Genomic DNA, 9,489 nt, shown 5'->3' on the forward strand with positions numbered 1-9,489 from the left:
TGGAAATAACCTTAATGTTCAACATTAATAAAAAAGATGGTGCAGCCACACAAAGGAATCCTATGCAACTGTAAAACCGAAGAGGAAGCTCTGTATGTGCTGATCTGGAACATTCTCCACGATATACTGAGAAGTGGAAAAGCAAGTGTCTGAACTGTGTTATAATATGCTGCCATTTTTAGAAAAAATTATATATATATATATATAAATTATACATATATATGTATCTCATATATGTATAAACTAGCTCTGTACGGAAACAAAAGAAACTTACAGTTCTTCTGGGGAGAGGAACTGGGTGTCCAAGAGACGATGAGAGGGAAACTTCAGTGCGTACTTCTCACCATTAAAATTTTTTTAAATTAATTTTTATTGGAGTATAGTTGCTTTACAATGTTGTTTTAGTTTCTACTATACAGCAAAATGAATCAGCTATACATATACATATATCCCCTCTTTTTTGGATTTCCTTCCCATTTAGGTCACCACAGAGCACTGAATAGAGTTCCCTGTGCTATACAGTAGGTTCTCATTAGTTATCTATTTTATACATAGTATCAAGATTGTATATATGTCAATCCCAATCTCCCAATTCATCCCACCCCCCACTTCTCCCTTGGTATCCTTACGTTTGTTCTCCACATCTCCATTTCTGCTTTGCAAATAAGATCACCATTTACAATTTTAATGTATTGTCTCTCTTTTTTTTTTTAAAGGCACCCCTCTCCTTACTCTCCTTACCTGAGGACAGGGAGGGGAATGGCAATTTGTGTCTCTGGGAGGGTGTCCCTGGCTGAGGTTCATCGAGATGATCCCTTTATCCTGCAGCAGAAAGGCCACCTGGGGCATCTTTCTTCACGTGGACTTGGCCTGAACTTTCAGTGTTGCCAGTAGCTGCTCAACCTAATGTTAGCTTTCATTTCCTTTTCCACCTCCTAAGAAAGGCTCTGTGCTTTCACAAGCCTCAGGGTTTGGTCTGTGTCAGGTCCCAAGTCTCCGATCGGACGGGCCGCTGGCTGGTTTCAGCTGCTGGCAGCTGTGTGACAATCCAGCATCTCAAGCTTATTGCTCACCAGATGTAGCTGTTTGAATTCAGCTCAGTTTGCTTCTTGCTCTGGGGCTGTTCCCGTTGTCAACGCTTCCTGCTCTGATGGGGAAAGTCCCCTTTAAAGCCACGTGCTTAAAACTGAAACCAAAGTGTAAAGGCCACCACAAGGGCGGGATCTCAAGTACCTCTTAAATCCTCGCTGATGTCCTCCTTTTGTAGGACGTTGAAGGCCAAGGTGGCTCAAGGAACCCAGCTCCTGGTAATTTCTAAATCTAGACTTGTTTTCCCCCCAGGGAGGGATTTTGTCCCTTGCCTCTCTCGCCACCAAGCCTTTTCTTTTCTGATTCACATTTTAAATTTAGCCAAGAATTGCAGAACGTTTTTTAAAGGCAGAAACCAGCCACAGGGTGATCCCCCTGCCCCCTCAAACCAAAGAGCTGACTCCCTCATTGCCCTTAGACACCTTAAGCAGGGGGTTGGGGTGTACCTTAGGGACCAGGCAGGTAAAGCAAGTGTGAGTACCTACCGGGAGTCAGGTAGGAGTGGGGTGCTGTAGAAGTCGTGAGATCCATGCCTTATACAGGAGGCAGGTGCTACCCTGGTCCAGCCCATATAGGTACATGGGATTTTTTTTTTTGAGGGGTGGAGGCACATGAGACTTTGATATGAAATTTCATGCATCTTTGAAACATTACGAGTGTCCCAATTCAGCGTAGGCCTCCTGAGCACATCCTCTTCCCTAGGAAAGCAGCTGTATTTCTGCCGGCTTTCTCAGGCACCCCTCAGCAGGAAGCCTTTAGTCTGGGACTGCCTTAGGATGGTTGCATGATACTTCATCCTTGGCTTGGTCCTTACAGGCTGCTAGAACAAACTACCACAGACTGGGTAGCTTATAAACCACGGAAACTTCTCTCTCACCATTCTGGAGGCTGGGAAGTACAAGTTCACGGAGTCGACAGATTCAGTGTCTATTGAGGGCCTGCTTCCTGGTTCATAGACGGCTGTATTCTCGCAGTGTCCTGACATGGAGGAAGGGGCTAGGGCGCTCTGTGGGGTTTCTTTTATAAGGCACTAATCTCATTCATGAAGGCGCCACCCTCATAACCCAATGACCTCCCAAACGCCCTCACCTGCTAATACCATCTCCTTGGGAGTTAGGATTTCAACATATGAATTTTGGGGGGGACACAAACATTCAGACCACAGCAACCTTGTACCAGACAAGACCCCCAGGCCCTGTGGAACCAAAGACTGTTTGATGAATATGGCGTCTCAAGGAGAGGTCAGCCCTGGATTTGAATAGTTTTAACATTTGTTTTGGTTGTTTTTACTATTTAATCTGTGTCTCTATCGAGCATTTCAAATTTAAAATTGCTTATGCCTTTATAGATTGCTTTTCCCCCCATTAACTGCTTTTGGTAACAGTTGTGTTGAGACAGACTTCACATATGCTCCAATTTACCCGTTTAGATTGTACAACTCGTGGCTTTTAATACATTCACAGAGTTGTGCAACCACCACTACAATCAGAACATTTTCACCATCCCCAAAAGAAACCCAGCCAGCAGCAACTACACATTTACTCCCCAGGCCCAGGCACCGCTTTCATTTTCTATGGACTTGTGTATTCTACCATTTCATATAAATGGAATTATGCCATATATAGCCTTTGTGTCCGTCCTTTCACTTAGCATAATGTCTTCAAGGTTCACCAATGTTTTAGCATGTATCAGTACTCTGTTCCTTTTTATTGCTAAATAACAGTTCATTGTACAGATATATTACATTTTATCTATTCATCAGTTGATGGACATTTGGTTTGTTTCTACTTTTTTTAAAATAATTTTATTTATTTTTGGCTGCAGTGGGGTCTTCGTTGCTGTGCGTGGGCTTTCTCTAGTGGTGAGCAGGGGCTACTCTTCGTTGCGGTGCGCGGGCTTCTCATTGCGGTGGCTTCTCTTGTTGCGGAGCACAGGCTCTAGGCGCGTGGGCTTCAGTAGTTGCAGCATGTGGGCTTAGTAGTTGTGGCACGTGGGCCCTAGAGCACGCAGGCTTCAGTAGTTGTGGCACATGGGCTTAGTTGCTCCGCGGCATGTGGGATCTTCCTGGACCAGGGATTGAACCCATGTCCCCTGCATTAGCAGGCAGATTCTTAACTACTGCATTACCAGGGAAGTCCCTGTTTCTACTTTTTGACTATTGTGAATAGTACTGCTGTGAATATTCATGTACACATTTTTTTATTGTGGCAAAATATGAATAATATAAAATTTACCAGGGAATTCCCTGGTGGTCCAGTGGTTTGGACTCCGTGCTTTCACTGCTGAAGGCCCGGGTTCAATCCCTCGTCGGGGAACTAAGATCCCATAAGCCGCCTGGCCAAAAAAAAAAAAAATTTACCATATTAACCATTATAAAATTATTGTAGAATACTTTATTAAGTGTATAAAATAATTTGCTTACATTTATAGAACTATATTTGTTTCATTTCCACTTCTTTTTAAAACTTTTGGTAATTATTTTTAAAATTATGGTAAAATAGACATAAACATAAAATTTCTAAGTGTACAGTTCAGGAGCATGAAGTACTTTCACATTGTTGTACAACCACTATCACTACCTATGTCCAGAACTTTTTTTATCTTCCCCAATTGAAACTCTACCCATTAAACAATAACTCCCCATTCTTCCCTCCCCCCAGCCCTTGGCAACCATCATTCTACTTTCTGTCTCTGTGAATTTGCCTATTCTTAGTACCTCATATAAGTAGAATCATGCAATATTTATTCTTTGGTGACTGACATTTTATTTAGCATAATGTCTTCAAGCTTCGCTCATGTTGTAGCATGTATCAGAATTTCATGCCTTTTTTTTTTCATGATAATTGGCTTTATTAATGTAGAACAATTAATGCTAGCCATAAAAGTATATAATTAAATGTGTTATTATTACAAGTTAAAATTTATTCTGTTCCCTGTATTGCCATTTAATTGGAAAAAACAACAGCCAAAACTTGTCAGCCTTACAGTCCATTTGAAACTGATTCAATCGAAAGCAATTACGTTGTTCAAGAATGACAATATAAAAGAAAAGTATAGACTGGAATGTATTACATTTTGGCCCAACAAAGAGGTTTGATTCATTCTGGCTCATAAAGCACGCTGATGGTGTTTATGATTTTGAAAATTCACTGAAACTTTTTGCCTGAATTGAATCCTTTGTGATGCATTTTCTTGAGTTCTACCCATGACTGCCACAGTAACAGTCCTGGGATCAGAACCCAAACACCATTGAAAAATACCAGATAGACCCAAAAGTAGAGCCAATTGTTGGTGTTGAGGTTGGGGCTTCCCATAAGCCAGTCTGGGCAGAAGGTCATCCACCCGCCATACAATTCACACACGCACAGGGTGATCTGTATGAAATGCCGATAATGTTTCTCTTTGACGATGGCATAAGTGAGAACCAATGCCAGAAACCCACCCAGAACGACAGTCAGAATTTCCAAAGACACAATGGTTGGATCCAAATAAAGCCATCTTGCGTCAGCTTTGCCATATTCTTTCCACAATGAAGCGATCAAGGCATCAGAATCTGTGATGTTTCCTACCAAAGACAAGTAGACAAAAGGGCCTTCCAGTGCGAAGTGCACCAGGGCGTCGAAGCAGAGCCAGGCTAGCGCCCCGCGGTCCGCAGCCCCCAGCCCGCGGCCCAGGCGCAGGCCCAGTGCGCAGCCCACGGCCAGCAGCGCGGCGCACAGCAGCAGCGGGCCTCCAGCCGCGGCACCCAGCTCTCATGCCTTTTTAAGGCTGAATAATGTTCCATTGTATGTGTATGCCACATTTTGTTTATCCATTCACTGTGTATGAGTTTATATGTGGACATGTATTTCTTTTTCCCTAGGGAATATACCTGGGGGTGGGATTGCTGGGTATTATGGTCACTCTATATTTAACCTTTTGAGGAACTGCTAGACTATTTTCTAAAGTGACTGCACCATTACACATCCTTGTCAACACTTGTTATTATCTGTTTTTTTGATTATAGCCAGCTTAGTGGGTATTCTATTTACTTTTGTAAACATTTGGGATAGATAGAAAACCACAAATGAGAAAATAAGAGCCACCCATAATCCTATCATCCTACTGGAGGTACCCACTTTTAACTTTTTGGTCTTAATTTTTCCATTAATGTATATATATACACATATATATAAAATCATACTGTATACATTCACTTTCTAATCTTTTAAAATTTGACTTACCAATAAATGGCATTTTTTCTATGTCCTTAAGCATTATTCTACAATAATTCTACAATGTAATTAATTCAGTGAAGTTTCATTTTTAGTTGTATTCCTTCCTATTTGGGGAGCATCTCCCAATGTACGTACTTTGATAGGAAGCAAGGTAGAAGCTGAAAGGTGGCCAGATGCTTTGCCCCCGGCAACTGGGGTGCTGCCATGTGACAGGCTCAGCCAATCCAGAGCTTCCCCCAAGTAGAAAAATCTGGAAGGACTGACCCAAAGATGGTGGACAAGTAGGGACTATTCTCAGTAGCCATGGCAGTGGAGTACAGACTGCAGTTTCAAGTAAGTTGACTGAGATCTCAGAGCTAGTAACTAGCAGGCCTATCTGACTCTAGACCTTGAACTTGGAACCACCACCCAATTTAAAGCTTTTATTGATATTTCTACTGCCTTTGAGTCTGCTGCAGGAACTACAGAAGCAAAGCTAAGGCTCTAGCTAGGGTGCTCCCCACCAATGGTGGTGACTTTTTGTTATATTTTTAATGTTATATGTTTTTTAAAAAAATATTTATTTATTTATTTAGCTGCTCCAGGTCTTAGTGGTGGCACGCGGGATTTTTAGTTGTGGCATGCGAATTCTTAGTTGCGGCATGTGGGATCTAGTTACCTGACCAGGGGTTGAACCCATGTCCCCTGCATTGGGAGTGCAGTGTCTTAGCCACTGGACCACCAGGGAAGTCCCTTCAATGTTATACGTTGACATGACAGTTGTTAAGAATATGATAACAGGTGTTAGAGAGAGAATGAAAAATCAAGGCTAGGGGCTGGCGTTTTTGTGGCTTCCATTGCTATCCTGTAGACCAGTGCCTTCCCCAGGTCTGCCCCCCAGAAGTTAGAACTTGGTTCCTTCCTCTGCCCACAAAGTAGCACCACCAGGATAGCCAGCAGCAATAGGAGCAAAGCAGTTAGAGCCTCCGGGGGGTGGGGTGGCCTGAGAACTGTTTTCTACCCTCCCTCTTTTCCCTTCTTTATAACATTCTTCCTAATGATCTGGGCCAGCTTTGGAATGGAAGCTCAGCCTCTGCTGCAGAGGACAGAAAGACCAGCTTTCTGTCACAGATGAAGAGATGGCTCTGTCACACTGAAGTAGATAGAAGGGGTCCCAGCTGGCAGAACTGTCATCAGAAAGAAGGCCCCACAGTTCAATGAATCTAAAACTCAGTCTGTGATTTCTGGTAGAAGTTCCCCAGCTCTTGACTGGTTTAAAAACTGACATTCTAAGCCAGGGGTTGGCATACTATGGCTTGCTGGCCAAATCCAGTCTGTCACCTGTTTTTATGGGACCTGCAAGGCTAGAATGGTTTTTACATTTTTAAATGGTTGAAAAACATCAAAGGAAGAATAATGTTGCAGGACTTGCGAAAATTATATGTAATTTAAATATCAGCATTTGTAAATACTGTTTTATGGGAACATAGCCACACTTGTTTCTTTACGTATTGTCTGTGGCTGCTTTTGCCCTATAGCAGCAGAGGTGAGTAGTTGTGACAGAGATCATATGGCCTGCAGAGCCTATCTGCTGTCTGTCCCTTGATGGGAAAAGTTTGCTGACCCCTGACCTACACAATCAAGTCACCCTTCTGTGCCATCTTGCAGTTTTGCAAACACCTCATGGGTAGAGAGGGGCACTAGGAGGCAGCATTGCTCAAAGCTGGGCAATGGTTCTCTGCGTGACTGAATGAGTGTTTATTTTGGCCAAGTCAGGTGTCAGATTTCAGCTTCCTTTATACATTTTTGAAGAAAACCATTTTGGCCAGGTCATTTATTTATCATTTAATTTTTTTCATTTTTAAAGTCTTTATTGAATTTGTTACGATATTGCTTCTGTTTCATGTTTTGGTTTTTTGGCTGCGAGGCATGTGGGATCTTAGCTCCCTGACGAGGGATCGAACCTGCACCCCCTGCATTGGAAGGCGAAGTCTTAACCACTGGACCAGCAGGGAAGTCCCTGGCCAGGTCATTTAGAGTAGAACTTTGCGGTCTCTTTTGCCTGTGCACTTACAGGAATGTAAAACTATTTTCTGAGGAGAATCCTGGCCCTTCCAGAAGGTACTGCCTTGCAAAAGAGGTAGGTCACCTTTGTGCTTCTCCTGTGGCTGCTGGTCAGAGCCCGGAAATCCTAGGATTAGTCTCCTTAGTGGTGTGTGTTTTCTTCCAACTTTGTAGAAATGTGGCAGCAGGCTACATTTGCTTTAGCTTTACTGCCCATTCCCTGTATTCTCCAAACCACCATCACCACCGCCATAGTCCCCACCATCACCCCTAGCATAACCACCACCCCTGCCATTACCTGCATCACCACCATCACTATCACCAGCACTACCCCCACCAACACCATTACTATTACCAATATCACAACCAACACCAACACCAACCCCACCATTACCACCATCACCACCACCACCATCACCACCATGATCACTTTGTAATTCCATATGTCTAGAAGAGACTTAACTGAAGGATTGGAGTAACTAAACAACTGAAGAGAATTAATGTTGGTCATGTCCTAGTGCAGCTAAGGGAATAGTCACCAGTGCATCCCCATGGATCTGAGAGGGGCCAGTGGAGTTCTACTAGGAACATCCCTTCTATGCAGGCTTACTGGTGTGTCCTCAGCTAAGTAAACTAGAAAACTGTAAGGTCTATCACACAATGGCATATCACTCTGACAATGCGTAGGGACTTGTTTCTTAGCATGTAATCCAGTGCACTGAGCTATAAGCTCTGTTACATTATGTAAAGGCTCAGTTAAATTCTTACCCTGGGACCTTCCTCCTTTGGTTTCACTTTTTGAGTTTCTAATAAAACGCACACAAGTCACCTTCATGAGAAATTCCAATATAGAGGTTTTTCTGATTTTAGGACTAAGAACAGTTATACTTCTTCGGATCCAGGAGTTTGCCTTCATCTCACAGACATTGTGGATTGTGTAACTAATCAGATATTCCTTTCGCACAGGCTGCTAGGAAGCCTGGAGCATAATATAAGGCCCACCTAGCAAGCACTGAGTTCCTTAAGCTCCGAATTATTGAGCCCCATTCTTGGCTTTACTTTGTCTCCATCATATTTTTGCCTCAGTTTTCATCTCTCTTTGGTTATAAGCCTGTAAACTGCCTTAAACCCTTTCTGGAAAAAGACGAAGGTTAGATGAGTAGATGTATATCATATAACTTTCCCCTCATAGGTAAATTGAAGAGTCTGAGTTGCAAACAGCTGGGAGATCCCCGAATCTTGCACAATGAAACCAAGGCTGTCTGCGTGGATACGTGATTCTAATCTCCTGACAATAATTGTTGCTTATCTCAGCATTTATAGCAATGGAAGCCTTCATTTATTTAACACATATATATTGAGTACCTGCTATGTGCTAGTCAATGTTCTCAGTGCTGGGGAAACAGCAATGAGCAAAAGTGAAAACTCTCTGCCCTCAATGACCTTGCATTCTACTGGTGTGATGGAAAATTCTCTGAGAATGGAATTCCACCTCTACCACTTAATATTTGGGTGTCTTGTGGGGAAAATCACTTAACCTTTCTGGGTCACAGTTTTCTCATTAGAAAATTGGGGATGACGTCTAACTCGTAGTACTATAGTGAGAGTAAATAATGTATGTAAATGTCATTAAATGAGACCCACATGATGGGAGGCAGTAAACCACAGTCCTTACCAGCATGGCCTCTGGTGTTGGATTCCTGTGTGTGTGGCCTTGCTTAACACATTGTTTAACCTCTCTGTGCCCATGGTCCTTAACTTAAAAAATTGGGATGATAATGGCACCTCTCTCATAGGATTGTGAGGACTAAAAGGGTTAATAAATGGAAAACCTAGTACATAGTAATCACTCAATAAAAGTTAACCATTCTCCATTACATTAAAGGGTTTAGCCCTGTATCTCAGGTTTCTCTGTCTTTCCATTCTCTAAAAAAGACAGTAAATATAATTATTACACATATATATAGATAATATATAATCATTATCTATACATATAATGATATGTAAGTATATACAATTATTATATAATCATCCAATCAGGGCTGTATACAGGGTAAGAAAAGATAATTAAGGCACATTTCAAGTTCCAGGTGTGAAAGGGAGGTTTGGAATGGGCATGGGGTCTGGTGGGATGGAGGGT

At 42.4% G+C, this 9,489-nt stretch overlaps 1 pseudogene across 1 annotated transcript; it reads right to left on the reverse strand.

Moving 5' to 3' along the window:
* Window positions 1–3,914: 3,914 nt before the first annotated feature.
* LOC309611763 (emopamil-binding protein-like pseudogene) lies at window positions 3,915–7,773 on the reverse strand (annotated as a pseudogene). The gene is made up of 2 exons: window positions 7,648–7,773; window positions 3,915–4,838 (listed from the first exon to the last, which is right to left on the reverse strand). The product of its transcript is annotated as an emopamil-binding protein-like pseudogene (transcript).
* Window positions 7,774–9,489: the final 1,716 nt, after the last annotated feature.

The sequence above is a fragment of the Balaenoptera borealis genome (assembly GCF_965194805.1).
Source record: "Balaenoptera borealis genome assembly, chromosome: 15".
NCBI classification, from domain to species: Eukaryota; Metazoa; Chordata; class Mammalia; order Artiodactyla; family Balaenopteridae; genus Balaenoptera; species Balaenoptera borealis.